The sequence below is a fragment of the Leptidea sinapis genome, chromosome 9 (assembly GCF_905404315.1).
Source record: "Leptidea sinapis chromosome 9, ilLepSina1.1, whole genome shotgun sequence".
NCBI classification, from domain to species: Eukaryota; Metazoa; Arthropoda; class Insecta; order Lepidoptera; family Pieridae; genus Leptidea; species Leptidea sinapis.
Genome location: NC_066273.1, coordinates 13,081,333 through 13,097,288, shown reverse-complemented (window position 1 = coordinate 13,097,288; position 15,956 = coordinate 13,081,333). Strand labels below are relative to the sequence as shown.

General features: G+C 38.5%; 1 long non-coding RNA gene across 1 annotated transcript; it reads right to left on the bottom strand.

The window, feature by feature from the left end:
• Positions 1-2,525: 2,525 nt before the first annotated feature.
• On the bottom strand, positions 2,526-9,134 carry LOC126966192 (uncharacterized). Its single transcript, XR_007729677.1, has 4 exons — positions 8,936-9,134; positions 7,676-7,772; positions 4,975-5,157; positions 2,526-3,315 (listed from the first exon to the last, which is right to left on the bottom strand). It is a non-coding gene; the product is annotated as an uncharacterized LOC126966192 (long non-coding RNA).
• Between the last annotated feature and the right edge of the window lie 6,822 nt (positions 9,135-15,956).

Sequence of the window (15,956 nt, the reverse complement as noted above, 5' to 3'; positions counted from 1 at the left end):
AATATGTGTATTCCGACCAGTGTGTAGGGCGCCCTTTATATATGTAAAGATGTTAGTGACACGTAGTTAATCGTAATTTATGTATATTATTATTATTATCCTTGCTGAGTTGAGACAACAACAATATAGCCGTCGCGATCCATGCGCTTGTAATTATTTGTATTTCTGTTTTGATTGTTTCATAGGTGAGTTAAGCGAGCGTTTAGCGTGTCTTTTAGTTAACATGTATTGTGATATTATAACGGGCTCACAGACCCGATAAGTTATTTTATGGCGTACACAAGCATTCGCTCGAGGTAGGGAAGTAGCCGGAGATTGGCTACCCCGTGTTTGTTTAGGGTTTTTGCACATTATACCGCATTACATGCGAGCGTACCACACGGATAGCAAGAGGTGAACCATCGAGCTATATTTTATTTGCTATTGATATTATAATATCATCATTCAAATGCTCCTTTTGCTATTATGCGAGAGCGCTATGGTATAAGTGTACGACGACCTTAAAACGACTCTGTACTGTATCCCCCACATACATTAAGAGTCTATTACATAAAGCCGAGTGTACATATACGTAACCAGTATCAGTGTCCAGCAGATGTTTTACTCAATCACTGGTTTCATATTAATTATACAGTATGTAATATATTATAAACGTTTTAAATTATAATTTACTGTACATATATTGTGTATCGAGTTTAAATTTTGTATTTAAGATGTATTTAGCGGTGTACAGAAGACGCTGTATGATGTTGTTTTAAAATTTATAATTACATTTTGTGAACTATGTACAGACGTAGTCCGCAATCATCTTAATCGTGATACCTCGGCTTGGTGTCGATCAGTTCGAGTCCAGATCTGTGGTTCCGATGTGTCAATCACTGTTTGCTACCAAATCAATGATTATGTTTTATTTGATGTAGGAATGACAGTAAGGGCTATATTATTTCATTGTGACACCATGGTAGCTCAACCAGTCGCCGCTACCAACTTAGTTGGTTACATTTAATGTAAACCGCTCTATTAAGAGCTGCTCATCTGGTGTCCGTTTGGTTACGTAACCAATTTGGTGGCGGGACCAGCATGTTGTCCCGATGAAATATTGTAATGTTTTCAAATATTAAAACTTGCAAGAAATTCTCATTGAAATGTGTAAGACCATTTGGGGAACTTAACTTTGCGCAACGCATCACTATTGTTATTGTCGAAGAACAACTCGACCTCTCGTGATTTATCGGCATGGGAAAATATTTATTTTTGTCTCTGTAGTATTTTCCATGTAGTGCAATTTTATCATTGTGGTGGAATTAGATAAAAGTTTTATTGGGTTGTATTCCTTACTGTTTTGCATTTGGTTTTGTGCCAATATAAAGCTATAACTTTAAAATGGTTATTAGCACTTTCCTTTTTTATCGACATTTAAAAAAAAAGATTATTGCCATGAGCATTTTCATAAAAACAGAATGATGTCAAAATGAAATGAATATAAGTTCATCTTTTAACATATTCAGTACACAAACAATATCTGTGTCAGATCTGTCTGTTAAGCAATTGCATATTAGTCATGTTTTATATTTCTATATATCTAATGAGTATAATATCTATGTTCCTAAATTATTTATGATTGGATACCCCTCCGCACATTGCTTGCGGATTATTTTAAGTAAATGTTCCCAACCGTTCTTCGTTATCATTGCATCATTAACACATTCCTTGATTAAGAAAGCTTCTAATGTTATATTTGGCTTACCACCGAGTAGATTTGAACGGTTAATTCTCAGACTACGAAAGAGTGAAACATTAATTACCATACTGGTTGTTCAAACATCAGTGGTTGACAGTTGATAAACAAATGAATTGATTGCTTGGTTACAAGAGCAAATAATGTGATACATCATCAACCTATGACGTTCTATACACACATAAGGAAGTATCATTCGCAGTCTGATAGCGGAACGGCAAAAGTGTGCTTAAAGATAATGTAAGCACACTTTTCTTCTTAGTCGTATGTCAACTGTCACTGTCCGAATCAAACCTGAACTGAATAAATGTTTTACATTGCTGCTTATTGACAAATGATATTTCAATCAACTGGAGTAAAGGCAGCAATGTATAGTATCTTAGCTTATTATGATGTAATTTGTGGCATGTTCCATATTTGGCTTTGTTTTTATGCGACGTGATTTGTCTATATGTATAGAACGTCATTGTAGTCGACAGATCTAATTTGCCTACTTATATTCTATGACAAGTTTATATTGTATTGACGATTGATATTGCATGAACCCAGAGTTGTTATTTAAATCTGACGAGTATTTTTTTAAAGTTATATTAAAACAAATTTTATAAACAAGAGTTCAGTTATAAGCTACAAATGAACGGTTTTGGGTCTACAATTGTGTGCAGTAACGTGGAGCGTGTTGCCTCGCTTTTGTTGCTGACTGTACTTCGTGGGCGGTTATATCGGCCCGACTCAATTTCGTTTTTTGTTTTATATACTAACTGTGAAATTTGGGATGTAAATAAAATTTATGTTACAGCATTATTTTGTTTTATTTCAGTAAAATATAATTATGAGAATAATATAATTGACAGAATGACAATGGATTGCTACCCGGTTACCGGATATCTCTGTACCTGTTGCATGACGTCACATCGTTGGTTTGTTACGGTCGCGGTGTGCAAAACAAGCATCACTAGGATATTGTTATTACGAATTATTAAAAAAATATTTATTTTGTCAGTATTATAGATTGATGTTAATGTGTGTTGTGTGCTGATAATTATTATTATGGGAAATCAATGAATGAATCTGGATTAAGTATAAAAATATTTTTTTACATAAATTAACAGACTACAGAACTATTAACAACAAAAGCAAAGCAGTTATAGCACGAACATATCACGACATAGGTACACCTAACGGTCATGAAACTGCAAACCGTACTGACGCAACAGGGGTGAAAGAGGTACGGGATGGAGCTTCACGTTCCAGCGAGGTCCAGAGATAATGTGACCGTGTAGTAGTGAGTCTTAAATATTATTATTATACATATTGTTATTTAACATTATTATAATTTAGTGAATAACATGACATAGATCAAATTGATAATATATCTAATAAAGATAATCTAAAAAGATCAAAAAGTGAATCAAAGTACATTCTTATGCTGTATTAAGTTGTTTCTCATAAGTTAATTAATATAAGGTTTAATTTATATTAGTGTAGTGTCATTCGCAGGAACTAAGTTACTTCCAGTGATCTCTGTCCCTTTCTTCAAATTTCGGCCAGCGTTCATGCATGACTTACAACAAAATCTGGTTAGATGGAAAAATTAAAGAATTAAATACATATACTATGTATTATTTTTGGAAAACTTACAGCTAAGCTACTACATGATAAAATTTTGAGAGATGTCAAATAGGAATAGGAGGAGAAACGAGCGTACGGGTCACCGTGTTAAGATTGCCTAACACTAGGTGTTACACCGCCGCCTACATTCTCTTGCAACACCACAGGAATCACAGGAGCGTTGCCGGCCTTTAAGGAAGGTGCACGTGCTTTGTTTGAAGGTACCCACGTCGTATCGTTGCGGAAAAACCGCAGAAGGAAGCTTTTGTTGTACGTGGAAGAAAGTTCCTTGAAAATCGCACTGTGGAGGAACCCTCCATACATCCTGATGGTGGGGATGATATCCTTATTTGTGGTGTGTCGTGCGAAGGTAGAATTTGGCGGCAGGAATCAGGTGAAATAGCTCTTCGGAACACTCCCCGTGATAAATGCGGTAGAAGACACACAATGAAGCGACATCTCCTCGCCACGCCACGTGATCGAGACGTTCACAGAGCACTGGGTCCTTGACAATTCGGTCAAATGGTTCGAGCTGATACTGTAGTGCGCCAGGCCAGAGATGACAGCAATAATCCATTTGTGATCGGACCTGCGCTTTGCAGAGTGCTAGAATTTGGGCCGGCTTGAATTATTGCCGAGCTCTATTTATGACGCCCAGCTTCTTTCGAAGCTAATTTGGCTTTGCCGTCCAGATGACTACGGAAATGGCATTACTTGGCGTTGTATTCAAAGCGCGCTCGAAACACAGCTGAATGAAAACTGCCTAAAATATACTTCATAGAACGCCATTCAGTGAAATGAGACTGTATGCATATACTACATAGAACGCCATTCAGTGAAATGAGACTGTATGCATATACTACATAGAACACCATTCAATGACTTGAGACTGTATGCATATACTACATAGAACACCATTCAATGACTTGAGACTGTATACATATACTACATAGAACACCATTCAATGACTTGAGACTGTATGCATATACTACATAGAACACCATTCAATGACTTGAGACTGCATGCATATAGTACATAGAACACCATTCAATGACTTGAGACTGTATGCATATACTACATAGAACACCATTCAATGACTTGAGACTGTATGCATATACTACATAGAACACCATTCAATGACTTGAGACTGCATGCATATAGTACATAGAACACCATTCAATGACTTGAGACTGCATGCATAAAGTACATAGAACACCATTCAATGACTTGAGACTGCATGCATATAGTACATAGAACACCATTCAATGACTTGAGACTGCATGCATATACTACATAGAACACCATTCAATGACTTGAGACTGTATACATATACTACATAGAACACCATTCAATGACTTGAGACTGTATACATATACTACATAGAACACCATTTAGTTACTAAAGTCTGATTTGCATTGTAACGTTGTCTTATGAATCGAGATCGCGTGCCCTAAGTCATATGAGTTGAGATTGAGTGAGACACGACATCGAGCGCTATGTTAGCCTACAAAGAAAGAAGACGGCGAACAAATGCTAGTTAAAGACCTACCCTGTCTTTCGTTCCATAACTTTCCTTCCCTGTCGTTGTTATATTATATGAACCTGGCTTTAAAAGATAAACTTACGTAGAATAGAAACGGTGTTGGCAGAAATTGCTGCGCACTATGAGTTCACAGTCGGCGAAGGAAGCGTTGTCATTGCACTCTGACGGGATGTTCAGTCCTGAAACATCTCTGTCCTCCACCCTTTCTTCAAATATTGATGTCGGATCAATATGGCCAGCGTTCATGCATGACTTACAACAAAACCTGGTTAGATGGAAAAATTAAAGAATTAAATACATATACTATGTATTATTTTTGGAAAACTTACAGCTAAGCTACTACATGATAAAATTTTGAGAGATGTCAAATAGGAATAGGAGGAGAAACGAGCGTACGGGTCACCGTGTTAAGATTGCCTAACACTAGGTGTTACACCGCCGCCTACATTCTCTTGCAACACCACAGGAATCACAGGAGCGTTGCGGCCTTTAAGGAAGGTGCACGTGCTTTGTTTGAAGGTACCCACGTCGTATCGTTGCAGAAAAACCGCAGAAGGAAGCTTTTGTTGTACGTGGAAGAAAGTTCCTTGAAAATCGCACTGTGGAGGAACCCTCCACACATCCTGATGGTGGGGATGATATCCTTATTTGTGGTGTGTCGTGCGAAGGTAGAATTTGGCGGCAGGAATCAGGTGAAAAAGCTCTTCGGAACACTCTCCGTGATAAATGCGGTAGAAGACACACAATGAAGCGACATCTCCTCGCCACGCCACGTGATCGAGACGTTCACAGAGCACTGGGTCCTTGACAATTCGGTCAAATGGTTCGAGCTGATACTGTAGTGCGCCAGGCCAGAGATGACAGCAATAATCCATTTGTGATCGGACCTGCGCTTTGCAGAGTGCTAGAATTTGGGCCGACTTGAATTATTGCCGAGCTCTATTTATGACGCCCAGCTTCTTTCGAAGCTAATTTGGCTTTGCCGTCCAGATGACTACGGAATTGGCATTGCTTGGCGTTGTATTCAAAGCGCGCTCGAAACACAGCTGAATGAAAACTGCCTAAAATATACTTCATAGAACGCCATTCAGTGAAATGAGACTGTATGCATATACTACATAGAACACCATTCAATGACTTGAGACTGTATGCATATACTCCATAGAACACCATTCAATGACTTGAGACTGTATACATATACTACATAGAACACCATTCAATGACTTGAGACTATATGCATATACTACATAGAACACCATTCTATGACTTGAGACTGTATACATATACTACATAGAACACCATTCAATGACTTGAGACTGTATGCATATACTACATAGAACACCATTCAATGACTTGAGACTGCATGCATATAGTACATAGAACACCATTCAATGACTTGAGACTGTATGCATATACTACATAGAACACCATTCAATGACTTGAGACTGCATGCATATACTACATAGAACACCATTCAATGACTTGAGACTGCATGCATATACTCCATAGAACACCATTCAATGACTTGAGACTGTATACATATACTACATAGAACACCATTCAATGACTTGAGACTATATGCATATACTACATAGAACACCATTCTATGACTTGAGACTGTATACATATACTACATAGAACACCATTCAATGACTTGAGACTGTATGCATATACTACATAGAACACCATTCAATGACTTGAGACTGCATGCATATAGTACATAGAACACCATTCAATGACTTGAGACTGTATGCATATACTACATAGAACACCATTCAATGACTTGAGACTGCATGCATATAGTACATAGAACACCATTCAATGACTTGAGACTGTATGCATATACTACATAGAACACCATTCAATGACTTGAGACTGTATGCATATACTACATAGAACACCATTCAATGACTTGAGACTGCATGCATATAGTACATAGAACACCGTTCAATGACTTGAGACTATATGCATATACTACATAGAACACCATTCTATGACTTGAGACTGTATACATATACTACATAGAACACCATTCAATGACTTGAGACTGTATGCATACACTACATAGAACACCATTCAATGACTTGAGACTGCATGCATATAGTACATAGAACACCATTCAATGACTTGAGACTGTATGCATATACTACATAGAACACCATTCAATGACTTGAGACTGCATGCATATAGTACATAGAACACCATTCAATGACTTGAGACTGTATGCATATACTACATAGAACACCATTCAATGACTTGAGACTGTATGCATATACTACATAGAACACCATTCAATGACTTGAGACTGCATGCATATAGTACATAGAACACCATTCAATGACTTGAGACTGCATGCATATAGTACATAGAACACCATTCAATGACTTGAGACTGCATGCATATAGTACATAGAATACCATTCAATGACTTGAGACTGCATGCATATACTACATAGAACACCATTCAATGACTTGAGACTGTATACATATACTACATAGAACACCATTCAATGACTTGAGACTGTATACATATACTACATAGAACACCATTTAGTTACTAAAGTCTGATTTGCATTGTAGCGTTGTCTTATGAATCGAGATCGCGTGCCCTAAGTCATATGAGTTGAGATTGAGTGAGACACGACATCGAGCGCTATGTTAGCCTACAAAGAAAGAAGACGGCGAACAAATGCTAGTTAAAGACCTACCCTGTCTTTCGTTCCATAACTTTCCTTCCCTGTCGTTGTTATATTATATGAACCTGGCTTTAAAAGATAAACTTACGTAGAATAGTAACGGTGTTGGCAGAACTTGCTGCGCACTATGAGTTCACAGTCGGCGAAGGAAGCGTTGTCATTGCACTCTGACGGGATGTTCAGTCCTGAAACACGAAAGGTAGTAAAAGTATCTTCAAGTATGATTGTTGTTATTGACATATTGTGTGATTAGGTTTGATGGTAAATTGAATGAATCGCTCGACTATATTGCCCAAAGAAGAAATTCAGTAGAGCTATGTATATTATTTACATTTATATAGCTGGAATTTTCTCAATATTAGTAGCAATTTTATTACAAGTATCTTACGCTTAAGTAATCATACCTACGCATAATTATTATGTTATCATAAGATAAAATATTTTTGTTTTGATGAGCAGTAGGCAGAACTAACAGCTTTATTAGGTATCTTCTTTTAGTATGTTAACCATAATTTTGTTATTAAGTTAATAATTAATAGATATGTAATCTTCAAAAAGTTTATTATTAGTAGAACATTCATGTAAGTACCTAATAAACTCCCGATTATATTTTATATGGTAGATTATATCTAATAATATGTAAAAGGTTTAAAGTCGACTTTAAAAATGATTTTATTATTTTATAAAATATAGCAACCTGTACTAATGTTTAGCTAAAAAAAAGGACATATCCATGTAATAGAATTATATACAATTCTTTTACAAGGCATGGAAGACACTTAGAGGCAATCGCATCAAGGTACCCCTGTTCTTTCATACATAAATAACTTTATGTATTATAAAATTGCAAGTTTACCTAATACATATTTTGACGTACCTATATTATTAAACACACAATAAAATATGTATTATTACAATTACACATTACAATTAAAGATTATTCGAGAATTTCTATGATTATTAAATATATTAATTCCAATAGATAACCCATCTCTCAAGTTCAAGGTTTCGCTTCAGTTCTACTGGAGTTAGGCTCATAAAAAAGAATGAGAATGGCTTTATTTAAAGGAAAGTGATATAATATAAAAGACACCTAACTACCCACCTACTTATGTACTTCATATTTAAAGTTTGCAAAGGGTCGCGGGTTCGATTCGTGTTCAAGTCTGATACGACTTGCTTTATGTCTTCGTCTGCGTCTAAAATATTTTTGGGACTCAAAAATGGAGATGTAATAAATGATTCCGATGGAGTAAATATTAATTAGTTAATGTACTTATTGCTTGCCACGTATTCTCTTTGTTACCATAAAAGATACTGGGAATCCTGATGAGATAAAATCACTTACCATTTAAAGGCACTGCTGCTACGAAGGAAAAACTTACAAGAAATACTAGAGCTATTATTAATCTGTGCATTTTTAAACAAGTTTTATTTTAAGAAAAATACTATTGTACCGTTGAATAAACAGTTTGAGCTCTGATTGAAACGATAGTGTATCTGCGGAGTTCCAGTTAGAAATAAACTTGATTGTTGGCAGTACGATAACATATATATAATATGATATTATGTTTTATATTGAGTCATATAATCACTGTATTCAGAGACACTACCAGCATATGACCTTATAACTTTGTTATGAAAATCACTTATCTTCGGGTGATGACGCGGCTTTTTATAATATCACGCCACTTTAAGAAAGCAGGGATCAAATATATTATGTGTCGGTTTTGTATGTTTCCACTTGTAAACTGGAATTATTTCTTGCTTATCTCTATATCCTACATGAGCCACAAGTTGCCTTATTCAAGCTTTTTATATTACAACACACGTTATTGAGTACTGCACAGTTTTCCTTTCAGTAAGATGTACCTACGTCTCTTTAAAATAGGTACGCATGTCATATATTCCTGTAAATTAATCAAGTATTTTCATTCTTTAAATAGACACATGTAAGAAACCAATAGTCGAAAATCCAAAAGCAACGGTACCATAATGGTGCCTATTTCTGCCGTGAAGCAGGAATGTGTAAACATGACTGTGTTTCGGCCTGAAAGACGCCGCAGCTGGTGAAATTACTGGGCAAATGAGACTTAACATCATATGTCTCAAGGTGACGAATGCAAATTGTTGTGCCGCATGGAATTTTTGGTTTCTCAATTCCTATTTATCATATTAGTAGGATTTTAGGGTAAAATTATTTAGCTATATATATGAAGTTTCATTAAACTTTCCCCACACCCCGCCCGCAATCGCCCGACCGCTCGCGCGCCCGTGCCTTTAGAACAGAGACCCGGACTACAACATAATATCGGCATAACTATTCAAATATTTGTCCAAATAATGTAGTATTTGCCCCCTAACGTGGACTTTTGCAATAACTTTTACAGTATAATTCAATCCAGTTAAAACGCCGTCCACCACCACCTTGAGACGGCGCAGCCGGCCTTATGTTTCCTTACGGAGACGCAGATATCTCGACCTAGCGATATGTCATATTTAACGTACCCCGGGTACAAAATTGAGCACAATTTTTTACCTCATACCGGGGTATGTGTGTACGTTAGGGAGGATATCTACTGTCGCCGTCTCGGCAATTTTGAGGGTAGGGACCTGTCTACTCTCTGGCTCCGCGTAGATTTAGAGGACCGCGTCCGCATGCGTGTGTCTACAGGTCCCATAGTGGTAACGCAGAAACCGATCATCTCATGGGCTGTGTTCAAGCGGCATTGACGACTGCACAGATCCCCTCCGCTGAAATTGTAGTCTTGGGTGATTTCAAAGGGCACAATGCCGAATGGCTCGATCACGTACCACAGACTACACAGGGCGATCTGTGCTTAATTTTGCATTTTTCGTATGGTCTGTCTCAATTGGTTGAGTTGCCAACGCGGCTCCCGGATGTGGATAGCCACATGCCGTCCAATAAGGACCTTCTGCTGACTACACATCCCAATGTTTACCAGGTCTTTGTCGACGCCCCTCTCGGAACGTCCGACCATTGCCTGATCAGCAGTGTAGTGCCTATCCGACGCCAACGTCGCAGACCACCTACCGTGTTTGGCACTACAAGTCAGCAGATTGGGATAGGATGCGTTCCTTTTTTGCATCCTACTCTTGGGACAGGGTTTGTTTCCCTTCGGATGATCCTAGTGCCTGCGCCGTTGCAGGAGCCGATGTGATACTACAGGGAATGGATACCAAGCTCTGTGGTACCGATCGGTTGCAGATCACAGCCCTCGTTCGATGCGTCAGTTAAAGCAGCAACTGACTGCAAAAAACAGGCATATCGAACTTGGGTTGCGGCGCTTTGCACAAAGGATCTGAACTGCAAAGTTCTTAAGAGGAAATATAACCGTGCATCCAGATTTTTTAAACGGCAAATCGCCCCTGCGACGTCAAAGCACGTCGTCAAAATCGGCGAGCAGCTTTCCAGTTACCCGACCGGAACATGCAAGTTCTGGTCGTTGTCAAAAGCTGCTCTTGGTAACTTCAACCAGCCGTCCATGCTGCCGTTGCACATGAGGAATGACAGCCTGGCCCATACGGCAAAAGAGAAAGCCGATATCCTGTGCGCTCTTTTCGCCTCCAACTCGACTCTTGACGACAGCGGAAAAACACCGCCTACCATCCGCGGTGTCAGATCTCTATGCCTGAAGTACAGTTCAGACAGAAAACTGTTAGGTGAGCTCTGTTTTCGTTGGACGTCAGGAAGTCGAGCGGGCCGGATGACATTTCTCCAATCGTGCTTGGAACGTGTGCCCCTGAGTTGACGCCGGTGCTAAATCGTTTATTCCGGCACTCTTATTCCAAAGGCATAGTCCCTTACTCATGGAAGTCAGCCCTTGTCCATCCGATCCAAAAAAAGGAGACAGTTCACATCTGGCAAACTACAGGCCTATTGCTATTACCTCCCTGCTCTCCCAAATCATGGAGAGCATAATTAGCCGCCAGCTCTTGGTATACCTTCAGGGTCACCAGGTGATCAACGACCGTCAATACGGCTTTCGTCATGGTCGGTCGGCAGGTGATCTTCTGGTATACCTAACACATAGATGGGCGGCGGCTATTGAAAGCAAGCGGGAAGGCCTGGCAGTTGGCCTGGATATAGTGAAGGCCTTTTATCGTGTATGGCACAAGGCGCTCCTCTCAAAACTTCCATCATTTGGGCTTCCCGAGAGATTGTGCAAGTGGACCTCCAGCTTCCTCACTGGGCGCAGCATACAGGTCGTTGTCGACGGATATTGCTCGAACCCGAAGCCCGTGAATGCTGGAGTGCCCCAAGGCTGTGTGCTATCTCCCACGCTGTTTCTTCTGCATATCAATGATATGTTGGGCACCTCCAACATACATTGCTATGCAGACGACAGCACTGGTGATGCCATATACACGGGCCATGCAGGTCTCTCTAGGGAAATCGTCGACCAATGCCGCAAAACTTGTGTCTTCTATCGAGTCCTCTCTTGAGAAGGTCGCGGAATGGGCTAAATTGAACCTTGTCCAATTTAACCCCCAGAAGACTCAAGTTTGCGCGTTTACCACTAAAAAAAAATCCATTTCTCGTATCAACACTCTTCGACAACACTTCCTTTAAAGCCTCGCCTAGTATCGGAATACTAGGTTTCGAAATTGCGAGCGATTCCCAATTTCGTGGCCATCTGGAGGGCAAAGCCAATTTGGCTTCGAAAAAACTGGGCGTCATTAATAGAGCACAGCAATACTTCAAGCCGGCCCACATTCTAGCGCTCTACAAGCGCTGGTCCGGCCACACATGAAGTTAGGATATCATCCCCACCATCTGGATGTGTGGCGGCCCTCCACAGAGCGGTTTTCAAGGAGCTTTCTTCCACGTACTACAAAGCTGAGGAATGAACTTCCTTGTGCGGTGTTTCCTGGATGATACGATATGGGTACCTTCAAAAAAAGCTGCACCTTCCTTTAAGGCCGGCAACGCTCCTGTAATTCCTCTGTTGTTGCAAGAGATTGTGGGTGGCGGTGATCACTTTACAACAGGTGACCCGTACGCTCGTTTGTCCTCCTATTCCATAAAAAGTCCTGAACGGCACTGCATTGTAATCGGCAGGGCGTACCAATTACCATCAGCTGAACGTCCCGCTCGTCTCGTCCCTTATTTGCATTTAAAAAAAAGCAAAATCGTTGTTCCTCTTTGTCACTCTTGTGGAGAACAAACGTGATAACTTCATGTATCTTGGATGGAATTTTATAGTCGATAATCGCGGAAACATAGCAGCTGATGTTTTAACCAAAACGCACTTAATTGTGACCTCTAGCCTCAGATAGTGTTAGTGAAATTAGCTTGTTTGTGATGATAAGCTCTGCGACTGTCAACTGCTCTGATATTATTGTTTTATTTCATGGAATATGAAGACTATGTTACGATACTCAGAAAGAAGACAACAACACTCTTTCAATTATAATAATAACATCCTATCAAATGTAATACGGGCTTAAATATGAAATTGCCGGTTTGGCCTTCTGTTTACTTTGCATTAAAATAAGTAAATTTATGGGTGAAACTTTTTATATTGACAGCTCGAACATTCTATTAAAAAATATATATAATTGGATTGCTTGATATTATTGTCATGTTATGTTCGTTTGTTAAAGATTTTCCACTTTGAACTTTCATAGTTTTGCGTAATCACTCGGATCGATAACAAATTCTTAACACATTGGTTGACATCTCACATTGTTGAAATCTTTTATGGAGATCAACAAATTTGTGAAAATATAGTTTTTCCGTTGCGAACAAAGACTCTGTGCAATCTGTACAGTCAGCGTCAAATATATAGCGTAATAGCATTAAAAAAAATGGCAGCACCCATCGTTACCATATACATCGATTCACCGAAAATGACCAAATAGATAGCGTCATCCAAAGTAGCCAAATATATAGCTACACATAAATTGCCAAAATATAGGAAAATGAACTTTCGCCCCAAGATAATAGGATTCAAATTAGATTGTTGAAAAACTTTATATCAGTTGACATATTAATATTAACATTGACTATAAACATGAGACTAGGGCTTCCAATACCGAAATCTCGGTATTGCGGGATCCCGCACCATTTTCCAATCCCGCGAGATGCGGGATTACGGGCGCGGGATTTGCGGGACTGAAAAAAAGCGTGCATGCGATGCAATATAAGATAATCTGCGTGAATTATTATTCTTAATAACTCAAGTTATTAACTGTTTCGTATTTTCGTGATGTTTATTGATACATACTTTTAGAATAGAATAAAAATTTAAGGGTATGTACGTGAATGAAAGATTCATTCACGTACAAGCCCTTAAAAGGAATACCGCCCACAAGTGTGGAAGCAGAAAGGGCATTTTCTGGCCAGGCAATAGAGTAAAATACGCAGTAGTTTGGCAGACGACAGTTTGGAAATGTTGTATTTTCTTCGCAAACATTTTCAGTTAATATTAAAAGCTGAAAAACTTAATAATTAAGTAATAATTTATATGTTTAAAATGTTATTTTTTTTTGGTGGATTTTGTAATTTTGCGTTGTGTATTTTTTGAAAACAATTTGTTTTGTTTTTTTTTTTTAAAAAAAAAAAACAGTATAATTTGATTGATCTCATTTTAATAGTAATATGTACGTAAATAACAGTGGAGTTGATAAATTCATTGTTTTAAAATGTGCATATTTTCAATATGCGGGATCCCGCAAATACCGAGATCCCGCGGGATTGAAAATTCGTAGTCCCCCAAATGCCGAGATTGAATACAGGCCGCGGGATTGGAAGCCCTACATTAGACTGAGCTCTGTATCTCTACTAGGGTTTTAGTAGCATATTTATTAGTGTGTGATTTTGGTAAATAGATGTATATGGTAACGATTGGTGTTGCCATGTTTTATAATACAATGGGTGACGCTATCTTTTTGACGCTGACTGTATAATTCAATTTAGTATTTAGTTTCCTTGTTATAAATCTGGACCTGTACCTAATTATTTGATCAATCTGTGTCTGCTAATTGACAGTTTTTTTCTATTCGTCGAGTATTTTAAAACAAAAAGCCTGGAGTTGTCTCGTTAATTCGCCTTAAAGAGTAGTTACTGAAATTGAAGACGCGAATGTGTTCAAGAGGAATACAGTTCAAGAGAAATGTAACTTATGCATAAGGCCGTGACATCGGGGGCGTCTTACCATTGACAAGTGACATGCAATAAAAAGTTTTGACTTCGAATTTGCATGATGTACAAATCATAAAGAATATCGCAGCTCTTATTCTGGCACCGATACGGTTTGTGGCGTGAAAGCGTCGACCAAAGGGCGGTGAAATTTGATTTCGCTCTTTGTTTCTACCTTGATTAAAGGGCCTGACCTGATTAAGTATTATATACAACTATGATATCGATGATATATAGCCTTTTTTGATGCACTTGCTATGAAGTGTAGACAATATTCGTGTGCCGACAGTAAATAACTAAAATTACGTTAGGTTCTAAATAGGTCTAAGAAGTTATACTTTTAGCGCGTCAGGGATTTATCTATTTAATTATCAGTGATAATATTCAACAAAGCACGCGCACACCGTCACGCAAACTCGACACCCTGACGTTAGCTGGTCAACGAGACCATTTGTATCAAACTTCAGCTACCAAGCCTCTTGTAACTCATATGTCTACTGAACCAATCAATGGATGAGAAATTAGATAAATTTCAAGTTTGGACGATTCTCTACGAAATTTAGTATCAAAAATATTTAATTGTTCATTGTCTGATATTTCTTGGTGCCAGGCTTCTCTGCCCATTCGTTTTGGTGGAATTGGCATCAGAAAAATATATCTAGTATATCCTTACCAGCATTCTTATCTTCTGTTCACAGTGTCAGCACTTTATATGATAAAATAATCTCCCCTAATGGGTCTCAGCCACTGGTGTATGCGGAAACTGCTTAAAATGCTTGGAAAGTTGCCTGTCCAAATGAAAATTACCCTTTAAAGCCACAGTGCAAAATCATTCACAAAAGGATATTATTATCAAGTCACAATATTTCGGATCAGGCTCGTTTTATTGCTGTTAGTGAACGAGATTCAGGGTACTGGCTTCAGGCCACTCCTTCGAGTAACATAGGGACACTTCTCGATAATTCCAGCTTCTCAATCGCAGTTGGTTCGCCTGGGTATCCCTAGAACAGTTCCCCATATGTGCCGCTGCGGAAGCAATGTAGACAGCCTTGGTCACCATGGCTTATCCAAAATATAATGATAAGTGCGAAGAAGTAGGAAAAATAGCTGCAATTATTATACTGCGAGCTATTCATGTTTGCTACGCAAAACCCGCAAGAATTAAAAAATACATAATATATAAATACTATATAACATCACAATT